This window comes from Mesoplodon bidens, assembly GCF_964165515.1.
Source record: "Mesoplodon bidens genome assembly, chromosome: 1".
Classification (NCBI taxonomy): domain Eukaryota; kingdom Metazoa; phylum Chordata; class Mammalia; order Artiodactyla; family Ziphiidae; genus Mesoplodon; species Mesoplodon bidens.
The window spans coordinates 102031580-102044924 of NC_138176.1; positions in this window are offsets into that span (position 1 = coordinate 102031580).

Here is a 13345-nt window from a genome sequence, read left to right on the forward strand (position 1 = left end):
GATTCCATAGGAACTGAGCTTGTCCTTACAAGATAATCACTCACCCTTCAAGTCCAGCATCGTGACCAGCACTCTGAATAGCTGCAACAGCAGCACTAAGCTGAAGCCAAACCACATCCAGAAGACGAGGCACTTCCCTGGGGAATCAGGTGATACCTGGGATATTAGGGCTTTGGGTCCCCTATTTCCAAACTTACACTATTATCTTGCTGCCACCAGAGGTTAATCACTATGTTCTGTTAGGCTCTTTTTGCCTTGATCCATCCACCAAGATCAAGCATGCAAAATGACCACAATCTATCCAAGGCCAAGGCCAAGATCCTATCCATGGATTATGGGGAAAGAGAAACTCTTGGATTATTGCAAAACATCCAGCTCTAGTATCCAAAGAGAGAACAACAATCTTAAAAAAAAAAAAAAAGAAAGAAAGAAAGAAAAAAAGAAAGAAAAAAGAAAATTTTGTAACTTTGTCAACATCTATTTTCACCAAACAGCTCATTACATCACTATAAAAGTCAACGCATATGGTCGGATTTGACAGTTTAAATTCCAGAAAGAGTTATAAGTCAAGTTAAACTCGTACTACATGATGTAGTCTGGGTGTCTCATCCATGAATTATAACATTTTCATTACATTACAACTGCAAATTATCAACTTCATCCCTGTCCTGCCAATCTCTTGATTAAATGCGGGATTGTTTGGCATTATGAAAATATATTATGATAATGGATGACTCCATCATTTGTCTCGATTATTTCAATATCCTTATTTAAAGCTTAATCACTAGAGCATCTGGCCCAGACTGAATTGTTGATTCAACAAAGTGATAGCAGCAGGGACAAAACAGAAAAAAAAAAAATTTTGGCCAAAAAGGCCCATGTTTCATAGTCATTATCTTGCTCTGTCTCATCATATTTTTCTCTAATATTTGTGTTCCTTCAATATTTTTGGTGTCCATTTTGATCATTTTAGTTCCTTCTCTTCAAAGTTATTCTTGCTTTACAGGCCTTATTCCCATTGGCCCAACTGAAGGGTATTTTATTCTGTGTCTTACACCGATAATGGGGCAATAACTTGTACCCATCAAGTTTCCTCATAAAATGGTTTAATGCCTTGAAGCAGTGCCAGTATGTCAGCTGAGGGAGTGAATCAAGTAGATATCATTTCACATTTATCGGAGATCCACAGTGCATTAACTCCTTAGAAAGAACTTGCTTAACAATTATCCTCTTTTAGAAGTTTCGATTCTAAAACTAAAGGACACATAAATATTTCAAAATATAAATAATGTGTACCTATATATTCATCAGTTTTAGTGTTTTTTCTTTTATTTGTATTCGTTTTGGATTAGTTTGTTCACGTTTTTCTAGTTGTGAATAAACACATTCATTACAAAAATGTTGAAAATAAAAAGTTCTAAAAAAAAAAAAAAGAAAGTAATGATCACCCACAATCTAAATACCCAAAGATATGGAATGGTAACATTTTATGATTTTCACAATTAATTCTGATTTACATTTTCCATTAATAGTACAAGAGAAAAAAAATTAGTGCAGTACTAGCAGAAATTTTCTCAAGGAGAAAACTATCTCTGTTTAGGAACACACCTATATAGACGTGTTTGATTATAAAATTGAAGCCCACAAGGCTTGGCTTGAATCTTCTGAGGCAGGACAAAAGAATATCTAAATGGTTTTTCCCCAGAAATGGATAAGAATCAAAATCTACAAGGAGAGAGGAGGAATTAAAGAGGAGAGGGGCTCCCCTGGCATGGTAGAAGAGATGATCAGTAATTTTTAAGGCAGGTCTATCTAAAGGGTAGAACAGGAATGTCTAATATGCTTTTAATAGAATCAATGAACACAGACCCTCTAACCCTCCAGGTCAACCACCATCAACCCCTAAATCTTCATAAAATCTGCAATACTCAGCAGCTTAAGTTGGTGGGACTTCGAAGAGAAAAGACATTGGATAAGGGCAATATGCAGCAGGCTAATATCAGACAGGAAAAGAAACAACATCCAAGAGGGCAGAATGCAGACTGGAAATCAAATCTGGAACCAAAGTAGGAATTCACAGCCAGAAGTGATTATGAAAAATGTCACTTCCCTGGAAGCCTAAAGATAATGGAAGAAACATTGAGCATTCCACTGGAATGGAGACATAAACCAAATTTTTTTTAAATATCAAGGACAGATGACCCCCAGTAAGGTAGAAGTTTCAGACCTGATACCTGGGTTACATTTTCAAGAAAATACTGGAAGCTTTAGACGATGATGATGAAGGTGATGATGATGGTGATGCTGATGGTGGTGGTGATGATGATGGTGATGGTGATGATGATGGTGGTGATGATGGTGATGGTGATGATGGATGATGGTGATGGTGGTGATGGTGATGATGATGATGATGATGGTGATACTGTTGGTGGTGATGGTGATGATGATGAAGGTGATGATGATGGTGATGCTGATGGTGGTGGTGATGGTGGTGGTGAGGGTGATGATGATAGTGATGGTGGTGGTGATGGTGATGATGGTGGTGGTGATGGTGATGATGATGGTGGTGATGACAGTGATGATGATGGTGGTGCTGATGGTGATGATGATGATGATGATGATGATGATGATGGTGGTGGTGGTGATGGTGATACTTACATACTGAAAGGTAAATGTGATGAACAAGACTATGAGCATGTTCTAAAATGTCTGTTCAGTCGATCAAGTAACCAGTATTTGCCAAGCATTTCCACACACAGTTTGCTCAGGGGGATAGAACACAATCCTGAATGCAGCAGGTTTCAGATCTGGTCCCATTAACAGACTCTGAACCCACTCTCCCAGTCCACAGTTAGCACTATGGAGAATCTTTGGCATTGGTTACACAGTAACGAGGGAGGAGTCCAGAAGGCAAGGGAGAATGGGATCAACTAAGTATGAATCCATGTGCATTATTATCATGCACTCTGTCCTGAATCACAGGCAAAAGGAACTATAGGAATATAACCTTTAAAATAAAACCACATAGGTGGTACCAAATACAGTTCAACGATCAGGTAACAGAAAGTCACCAGTAATTAGAAGAGTCAGGATGTTTGGTAACTGAAGTGAAACTTTCAAGAATGTACAGAGTATCAGTGGAAAGAAAGGAAAGAAGGAATGAAGGAGGGAGGGAGGGAGGGAGGGGACTTTAAAAGAAAAGAAAAAAAACAAGGGAAGATAATTCCAAGCTAGGCAAGGGTTTGCTATGGTTTGGGATACGGCAGATAGGAAGAGAGTAACCAAATCAAACAGAAAGTTCAAGCTCAGGTTAGAAATCCAGAGTAAGATCAGATTTTGAAAGCTAAAAAGAAGACGGTCTCAGTTTATTAGGGAAAAAGAGAGCCAGTGTAGGTTCTTGATCAGAGACTTCCATGATAAACGTGGTGTATTAGAAAGGTCAGTTTTATCCAGTTAGAGAGATAAAACATAGTATGGAGAACACAGAGAAGGTTGCTACAGTAACACAAGTTCAAAGTGAGGAGGGCTGTGACCACAGGGGCTCAGTAGTGCCACCTTCACATGTGAAAGTGGCTGTCTTTACTGAGCACCTGAGAGTAGTTACACAAAGGAACAGGAATTTAAGTAAGTGCTTATTTCTATTCTATTGTCTAAAATTCCAATGGATTTACCAGACTAACAGGCCTCATAGCACAAGGTGGAGTGGGGAGAAGAGGGAGATGGTGGGGAGTTATTCGTAATAAAGAGATGGGGTAGGGAAACAGGCAAACCTAGTGTATTCATTTCCTATTACTGGTGTAACAATTTTTTTTGCATTTTTTATAAATTTTTATGTTTTTCCTCCATATTTCTTTTTAATACAATTTTTAAAGGTTACATCCCATTTACAGCTAATACAGAATATTGGCTAGATTCCCTGTGTTGCACAGTATTATCTCTGAACCTATCTTACACCAGTAGTTTGTAGCTCCCTCTCTCCCACCTCTATGTTTCCCCTGCCCCCTGCCCCTCACTGGTTACCACTAGCTTGTTCTCTATGTCTGTAAGTCTCCTTCTTTTTTGTTATACTCACTGGTTTGTTGTATTTTTTAGGCTTGACATATAAGTGATATACAGTATTTGTCTTTCTCTGTCTGACTTGTTTCACCCAGCATAATGCCCTCCAAGTTCATCCATGTTGCTGCAAATGGCAAAATGTCATTCTTTTTATGGCTGAGTAGTATTCCATTGTGTGTGTGTGTGTGTGTGTGTGTGTGTGCCATGTCTTCTTTATCCATTCATCTGTTAATGGACACTTAGGTTGCTTCCATATCTTGGCAATTGTAAATAATACTGCTGTGAACATTGGGGTGCGTGTATCTTTTCAAATTAGTGTTTTTGGTTTTTTTGGATCTATTTCCAGGAGTGGAACTGCTGGGTCATACAGTAGTTCTATTTTTAGTTTTTTGAGAAACCTCTACACTGTTTTTCTCGGTGGCTGCACTGATGTAACAAAGTATCACAAACTTTAGTGGCTTGAATAACACCAATTTATTACCTTATGGTTCTTGGAGTCTGTAAACAGCATCCTCTGTTTACTCTCACTGGCCAGAACCTTGTCATGTGGTCACACTCAACTGGGAGATGAAGGTGTGACTCTGAGATGGGCCGGCCAGCCAGCAATATCTGTGATATCCCATAAAACTATCTCCTCAGCAGAAATAGAAAGCTTTCAAATGGAAACAAATCATTGCTTCACAATAACGCACCAAGAACAAGGAAAAGAAGGGGGAGGAAAGAGAGACAGAGGTGGAAAAATGTTTCCTCCTGGAGAACAATTTCTTGATATTTGATAGTATTTATGGGGCATCAGAAACTGTTTCCTAGTGGGCTAGTGGCACAAGTTTCCCTGGAGATATTTAAGGATTTCAATTGCAATCAAAAGTGAATGGAAACCGGAAAGCAAGGAAACTGACAAAATAGTCCCCTGAGTTGCCATTTAATCCCAATCTGTGTTTATGGCATATTCATTTTCTATCTTCTCAGAACTGTTCAGGAAAGTGTTCCTGGCAATAAACCACAAGCTCCAAGTACAGAAATGAGGCCAAGAGAAAAAAAACTGGCAGATTTTTAAAAATTATATTGAAATATTCCCAGGAAACATCAATATTGTGAACGGTTTGATATGTCATTTTGTGTTTGAACAGTAATTTTAGGATCAATATTATCTGTAATAAGTCAATTCCACACATGAGCTTCCTCCATAGCCCCAAACATGTAAATCCGAGATAGAAGTAAAAAAAAAACAGAAAAGAAAATCACGAAATCCTTCAAGAATCTAGTCACTTAAAAGAGAATATTATCATCCCAAATACCCTCTCTTTCAATTGGATATTCTATCCAATTGAAAGAGAGGATATGTATGTGTGTGAGTGTGTGTGTGTTTCAGGGCTGGGATGTGGGGAGGGAGAGGGAGAGAGAGAGAATTGAGAGACAGGAGCACTAGAATGAAACAGAGGTGTTTTTAATGAATAAAACTCTGAAAACACTTCATTCCACCTGTGCAGAAATTATGGAGAGCAGTGTTATTTTGCTGACCCAGCAAGATATTTGGTTAGCACATCTCTTGACTACCTAAGAACACATTGTCAAATTATTTAACTTGTTAATAACTTCTAAACACAGAAGTTCTCGGCAGCCTCTTTGCTAAGGAGGCCCCTCTCTTGTTTCGGAGCTCTCTTCACTGCTCTCACCGCAGCTACTTCTCCCCTTCCTCTTACCCTGCAGAGTCTTCCTCTTCCCACCCTTGGCTCCAAATCCCAGTTTACCTACTACTCTCTGTCCAGGAACCTGCATCGTAGCCCCGCATTCTCCTGTGTCCTTGCCCAGACTGAATATATTCAGTGGTTTCCTCCAATGATCCTCTTGTCTAGGCCCCTATAATTTATGAAAAGGAATTCTGTACAGGTTTAAATGTAGTTTGTGCCACAGCCAATTTAATTCAATAAATATTTATTGAGGGCCTGTCTAGAATTGTGCTATGCGCTGTGTGAAATATAAAAGAAATATATAGCACAGTCCCTCCTGTCAAGGAGTTTGCAATATTCCTGGGAATAAAACTTGGATGCTGAAGTAATTACAGGACGCCAGATAGAATAGAGCAATGCAATCAAATTATGTAACCAAGACTAAAATATAAGGTACAGGCAACATTATGCTTGGTCGGGGCGGGCAGGATGGAGCTCTGGGAAATTATTCATAGAGGAGATGGAACTGGAGCTTGTCCTTGGGAGATGTATGGGTTCAGCTGCGTACAGCAGCACAGAAGGGCACTTCAGGCAGTGCAGAGGGTGTAAGTAAAATCAGAGAGCAGGAACGGCAGGCAGGATGTGTAAGGGGAGATTTGAGAGGCTAGGCTCACTAGAGAGAAGGGGACGGAAGTTGCCGAGTTGTGTTAGAAAAAGCTCCATGGAAAGAATACAATGAAACCACAGAATGCCATGAAGGGCACGGTAATGGTAACGAATTTGGACTTGAACCGTATGCTCTTCATCTCTCTCTATCCCTTCCTTGATGTTGCTTCTTTCATTGTCATCAGAGAATTCATTTATTGGCAGCCAGCATGGAAGTTTGGCATTCAACAAGGAATACAGCATAACTTTCTTTTCCTGAAAAATCTTCAGTAATAAGTGTGAGGCTTTCTAGGAAATCAAGCAGAAATAGTGAAGGCTTGAAGAACTTCTCATGCCATGACTGACCAAAATGAACAAACATAATTCATCAGTGCTTGAACGTGTTGAGAAGAACGTGGGCTATAGAATGAGAAAATACAGCTTCTGCCCCCTATATGACCTTAGTAAAGTCATTTAACTGCTCAAGCTTTAGTTTCCACAACTGTAAAAATGGTAATATCCTTGCTTATCACAGGATTGAAAAATAGAGATAATGTGTATAAGGTACCTTGGGAGTACAAATATATGGAATCCTTTATGAGTTTTATTCGTTCAGTAACTGTTGAGTGTCTAGTCTGTACCAAACACTGTGCTCAGCACTAGGAAAATAAAAATGGAAACATATGGTGCTTATTCTCAAGACATGAACAGATCCAGTTTAAAACAATGGAAAGAGCAGCATCTCCAAGTCACATAAACTTGGAGTTAAAGCTCATATCCACCATCTACTAGGTTTATGAATCGGGGGAAACTATTTCATTAGTCTGAGCCTCAATTTTATCATGTGTATAACTGGTCAAATAGCATCTACCTTATAGACAGACTTGAGAATTAAATACAAATATGAAAAGAAAGTAATACAGTGCCTGAGAATAGGAGGCACTCGATAAATGATACTTGTTTTACAGTGGAAAGGCAGGCATGAAAAATCGTAACAGTGAGTGGAAAGGAGTTAGAGAAGTTTTCACAGATGACAAATTACCTGTACTGAGACTTAAAAATGAATAGTATTTGCTGAGCAGGTATGTATTGGGAGGACCTTCCTGGAAGAGAAAACAGCATGTGAAAAGGTACAGAGACATTAAAGTAACTGGCATCTTCTAAGACGTGCAGCTAATTCAGTATTTCTAGATCATAAGCTCAAGGCAGAGTCCAGGAGACAAAAGTGGTCAGATAGACAGGAGTCTAATTATGAAGAGCCTGGAATGTCACAGAAAGGGGTGGAGCCCATCCCATAGGCACTGGGGAGGCATTATTGAGTAGGAAACTGACATGATCAGCTCTGTATGTTGGGAACCTCTCTGTGGTGTGGACAGAGATGGGCAGGGAGAACATTAAGAAGCTTATTGAAAAGTCCGGGTGAAACAAGGAGATGGAGACGATGGGACGACTGCTGAAGATGCTTAGGAGTTGGTTCCAACAGAATTAATTTTAATTGGATTTTGGAGGAGGATATAGCTGAACAAGAGATCTGGGATGCTTCTCCTCCTTTTCTTGCTAGAAGGTGATGCATTTCATGAGATTGAGAATGCAGATGGAAGCTGGTTTGGAGTAGAGATGATATATCTGGTTTGGGACATGATGCATTTGAGGTGCCTGTGGAACATGCAAGTAGAGATTTGGACATACTGTTCTGGAATGGAGACTAGAGAACTGAGCTGGCTGTTCATGGAAATCTGGAGGTCACTGACATGGATGGATGGATGGATGGATGGATGGATGGAAGGAAGGAAGTAGCCATGAGGATAGACTCACACAGGGAAAAGGACAAGAGAAGAGGTAGCCCCCTAGCCAGGCCATTTCTACCCAGCCTTAATAATTGAGCTGCTTGAGGAGATGACAGAAACCTCAGAAGCAGAGTATGCTTAGGTATGCCCAAGGTCAAAGACATCCATCTTCTGGCACGCCTTTCCTCCCCATGGTGTAAGTTTCATTTGTCTGAAAATAAAGAGAGGGAGCACGTGGAGAGAAGCTCTTGGATGTTGAGGGACTACATACAGGATGACAATTATAAACACACTGTCTCTAGAAAAGCACTTCATTTACAAAGCAGATTTGACAGCTCAAGTTGCTTTTTTGGCAGAACAATCCTGCCCGGCCCCTGAAGACCTGGTGAGCTTCGATTACAGCTTTGATGCTAGCTCTACCACAGAGACCCCCTAAAATGGGAGTGATAGATGAGGTCCTGTCAGGCTTCATTCCCTGGGTGGCCTTGAATCTCTGCTGTTATCTGTTACCCTGCCAGCTCTGACACTGATGAACACAAGGCAGGCAGCTAACGACACCCCGATTCATTACCCAAAAAGAAGGGAGAGCAGAAATAAAGGGACGGTGACTGCCATGTCGAAGCTTCGCTCACGTCAGTGCCATCTTTCTGCTACATGTCTGAGTGGTGAAGAAATGATGGAGCCCATTTGTCTCAAACAAGAGCTCTAATGCTACTCAGAACAGAGTAAGTCACGACAAAGCTTGACCAGGAAAATGTACGCTGGCCTTTTTGTGGTAAAGCTCTTCACAAGCCTTACAAACATAAGCAATATTTCATCAAGATTCTTGTTTCAACTGTTTCTTGTTTGTTTGTTTTGTTTTCTGACCTGATGGGAAATGAAGGCTTTTACTTACTTCATGGTCTCCTTTTTCTTATTATGGGACTTCTTGTGATACCTAAAGACATGGTTATATATTCAGTAAATACATCTTAAAGTTAATGCTCGAAGAAGGCAAGATTTTTCCATCTTAATTTAATCCATCTTCATCTAGGGTGTTTGTTCATCAGAGCACTGGTTCTGTGGGACATTAAGAAAGAAGGTTTTTAAAAGAGGGGAAAAAAAGTTTCATGGTCAAATAGATTGGAGAAACCCTGGGTTTATTGCTTTACTACAGATTTCTTTCCTATTGGATTTTTTTCAGACTCTTTAATATACTAATGTACAATTTGACTCCCCTAAAGAAAATATAATCTCAATCTATTTTTTCTTAGAATATTTGTATGGGATATATCTAGACTAATGTTACCCAGAACCACACTTTGGGTAGTCTTGGTCTAGACTTAGCCACAAACTCCATCTTCCTACTCATTTATCCCATCAACAAAATCAAATGATTGTCAAGCTAGGCTCTAAGAGTTTGGCAGAGAGAGGCAGTCTGAGGGTAGAATAAACGCTGAAGAAGATATGGTTCCTGTCCCAAAGAACACATGTATCTTGCCCTATATCCTGCCCTCATAGATCCTGCCCTTTGTCCTTATCTTCCCTGTCTAGAAGAGAGCAGCATGGGGGCTTCCCTGGTGGAGCAGTGGTTGAGAATCCACCTTCCAAGGCAGGGGACACGGGTTTGATCCCTGGGCCGGGAAGATCCCACATGTCGTGGAGCAACTAAGCCTATGCACCACAACTACTGAGCCTGCGCTCTAGAGCCTGTGAGCCACAACTACTGAGCTCATGTGCCGCAACTACTGAAGCCCGTGTGCCTAGAGCCCGTGCTCCACAACGAGAGAAGCCACCACAATGAGAAGCCCGCACACCACAAGGAAGAGAAGCCTCCACTCACCGCAACTAGAGGAAGCCTGACCGCAGCAATGAAGACCCAACACAGCCAAAAATAAATAAATATATTTTTTAAAAAAGAGAGAGAGAAAGAGAGCAGCATGGGTCAAAGAAGATGCTGAAGCAAAGAGGAAGACAATAATCTTAAATTTGGAACAAAGGCAATGGGAATGATTAATACATGGGTTTTATCCTTGCTCTTTAATAAAGATCAAATTGTCTTTCTAACATCTTAACATCATTTTGAATAAACTTGCTAGTAAGTCAGGTCATGACAGGCTAATGCAGTCAACATGATTTCATTGCAAAGTCTATTAGAATTGGCAAGTTTTTGCTATGCTAAATACAACTATTCAATGAACACAATTCTACGTAAATTTTGAAAATGCCATCTAATTTATAAAAAAATCAATTAAAAGGTTTTGGTAAAACTTTTTCATGCCAGATGCTGTTTACAACAATGAACATGCCAATAAAACATTTGTTCATTAAAAAAAAAATTGTCTTTCTAAAAACAGTAGCACAGACATTACCATTTCTTTTGAAGAGCATTCCAATTCTTATATAAGTATGAATGAAAGTGGTCAGAGCTCCAGAACACCTAAAACTACAGCATAAGTTAAAAAATAAAACAGTGCCAAATCTGAGAGCAAGCACAAAGAGATAATTCACTTCAATATTATGAGACATATTATGTTTCTTGTTAAGCATCATGTTTCTCGTTATGTAAGACATATACGCATTGGCAGTATTTCTCATGTTGGCTGTTTGGTTTATTCCAATAAAGTTAGCCTCTAGCTATGTTCAAAATAACTTAGCTGAAGTCTGGGTTTCAACACAAACAACAACTTAAAAAGCAATAGGAACTAATCAGTTTTGTTTATGAGTGTTTGTTAATCAAGCCATGGAGTAAAGGAAAAATTTAAAACAAACTGGAATCTCCAGTATCCAAAGAATTTTAAACTAGTATTAAAAGCAGTGTGTAAGTTGCAAAAGACTAGAAATGGACTGTATAGCCTCTGTGATCTTTCTCATCATCAAAAAGCAATCAGGATTCAGGTGGGGAGAACTGATCATCCAAGAACTAAAATAATACCTGGGTGAGATGAAACCATCATTATAAATTAGAAGTAACCCGTCATTCATTTTTCTGCTATCTTCTCTCCAGAAGAAAGTGGACTCTCTGAAAAAGCTTACTGCATTCTTTCCTCATGTACTCTAGGAACTCAAATGCCAATCAGGATGTTTTCTAAGTAAAATACAAAGAAAGACACTTCTATTTTTTTCCTTGTTCCCAGTGGCAGATTATTTGGATCCAGACCTCATGGAATTTACCATTTACCATAGGATAACAATAATTCTGTGGTTTTTAACAGCTGAGTTTTCTCCTTCCACCATTTCATGTAAAATTCTTTCTTTCCAGTTTCCTACAACCAACTGTGTGCCTTTTACTTTTCCTGCAAAGGCATTTATTTCTGTCTGACCAATCTGAATTCTTCTGTTGCCATGTTACCCACTGGTGACAAATATACTCCTTTGTTTCTGAGTTCTCTAAGAGCGGGAGAATTGATGGGTGTGAAGAAAGAACTGTGATCACCAAGGCAAGGAAGGAATTCATCTTATTAGTCTCTGATTCAAGTTTATCACCAGGGAGATAATATTTTAAACTCCAAAAGACATCTTGGAAGTTTCCAGAATTTCTCCAGAGACACAGATCAATAGACCAGAATAATCAAGAAAAGAGAACAAGTTTGCCAAATGCCACTCACTTGGTAGAGTGTTTTACTTGAGTTAGCAAAAGACTTTTAATGGAATTATTCCAACCCAGTGAAAGAAGGAACAAATCAACCCTCCAGGGAAGTACCTCCAAAGTGCTGCTGAAGATAAAAGAAAGGGTGATATTTTAATTCCAATCTTCAACCCTCAACACAGGGATGCAGGTGGCACTTGTTTTGGACGTTGTTCAGTTGATGAACATCTTTCCCACAGCACTGAGCAATCAGTGTCCTGTCCATTCAAAATAATGCTCAATGGTATGGGGGTCCTGGGGCCAATAATTTTGCAGACGACTCCCCTCTTCTCTTTCTGCTAGAAGTAACTGAAAATGAAATCTGCCTGATTGCTGTGAGGGCTCCTTTGGCTTCTTTGATGTTTAAATATTAGCCCCAGGGCTCAGAGCTAAACCCCCATCAGCAAAGAGGAGTGATCTTCCCTGTTACCCTGAAGCAGGGATAAAAATTCAAATATTTTAAAGCAAAGCCTAGGTTTGGAAAACAACAGAGGAATCACACAGGGTGGGGTCTGAGTAACAAGTGAACCTCCAGCTCCCAAGAACATTTCCCAGAATGGCTCCTTTATACTTGTGAATTGTAAAGCACACAGACTTCTGGGCGCACGGCATTTCTTCCTCTCTCTAGATGCCCCTGACCTTGACACTGAGGGCTCCGTCTACACCTCCAGCTCCCTCAGGACTTAGCTCTTTCCCAATTACTCCTGCCTTCAACTCGATAGGCTCTTCTTTTCTCATCCTCGCTCTCCTCTCTCCATTCCGTCTCTTTCTCTGTTCTTTATTCCTGTCAGTCTCCCTCCAGGAGCCTCTTTTTTACTGTTATGGCAGCCACTGAAGCATCCGTGGGTGCTTGAACTTGACTTAGCTGGCAGGGGGCCACGGAGGCTGCCCAAGAGAAGGGAGACCCTAAGAAAGTGTAAAAATCTGAGCTGGAACAAAGCATTTCTTTAACTCGAAGTCAAAAATATTTTCCTTAGCCCATGCTGCATGTGCTGTATTGTTAACTTCTATCAAAGGGGTTCCTATCTCAGGAATCAGGGGTAAGTTTCAAACACAATTGATGGCTGGTCAAAAGAACATCCTCAGCGCGATAAGCCGCAGAGAGGGTCTGTGGTGAGCGGGTGCACGATTGCCTGGCTGTGCTTTTCAAATTCCTTTCATCACCATCGGTGACTGTAGGCACTGCAGGGTGAGAACAAGCCAGGACTTTGTGGAATATTCTTAACTGCTAATATGTAATCCATACAGCCAGTGGTAGCAGCCCGAGGATAAAAGATTTAAAGAAATGGAGACACAGGACTGATTTTTTTTTGAAAGGCAACTTGGAAGGGAAAAAAAAAAAAAAGAGTGAGAACAGTAAGATTTATGTTAACCCATTGGGAGTGCTCTGGAAATCTCTTTGATGAAGGATTGAGATTGCTTTGAAGCAGACTTTATTGAAGCAAAAAGTAAGTGCGGTGCCCAGGGACTCGGGTTGACTGGGTCACTTATCAGTCTTCTGGACTTTGAGTTTCCTTTTTCTTGCAAATGCTGTATGCTACCAAACTCTTAAATCCTGCCCTACCAAAATAACCTCCCTC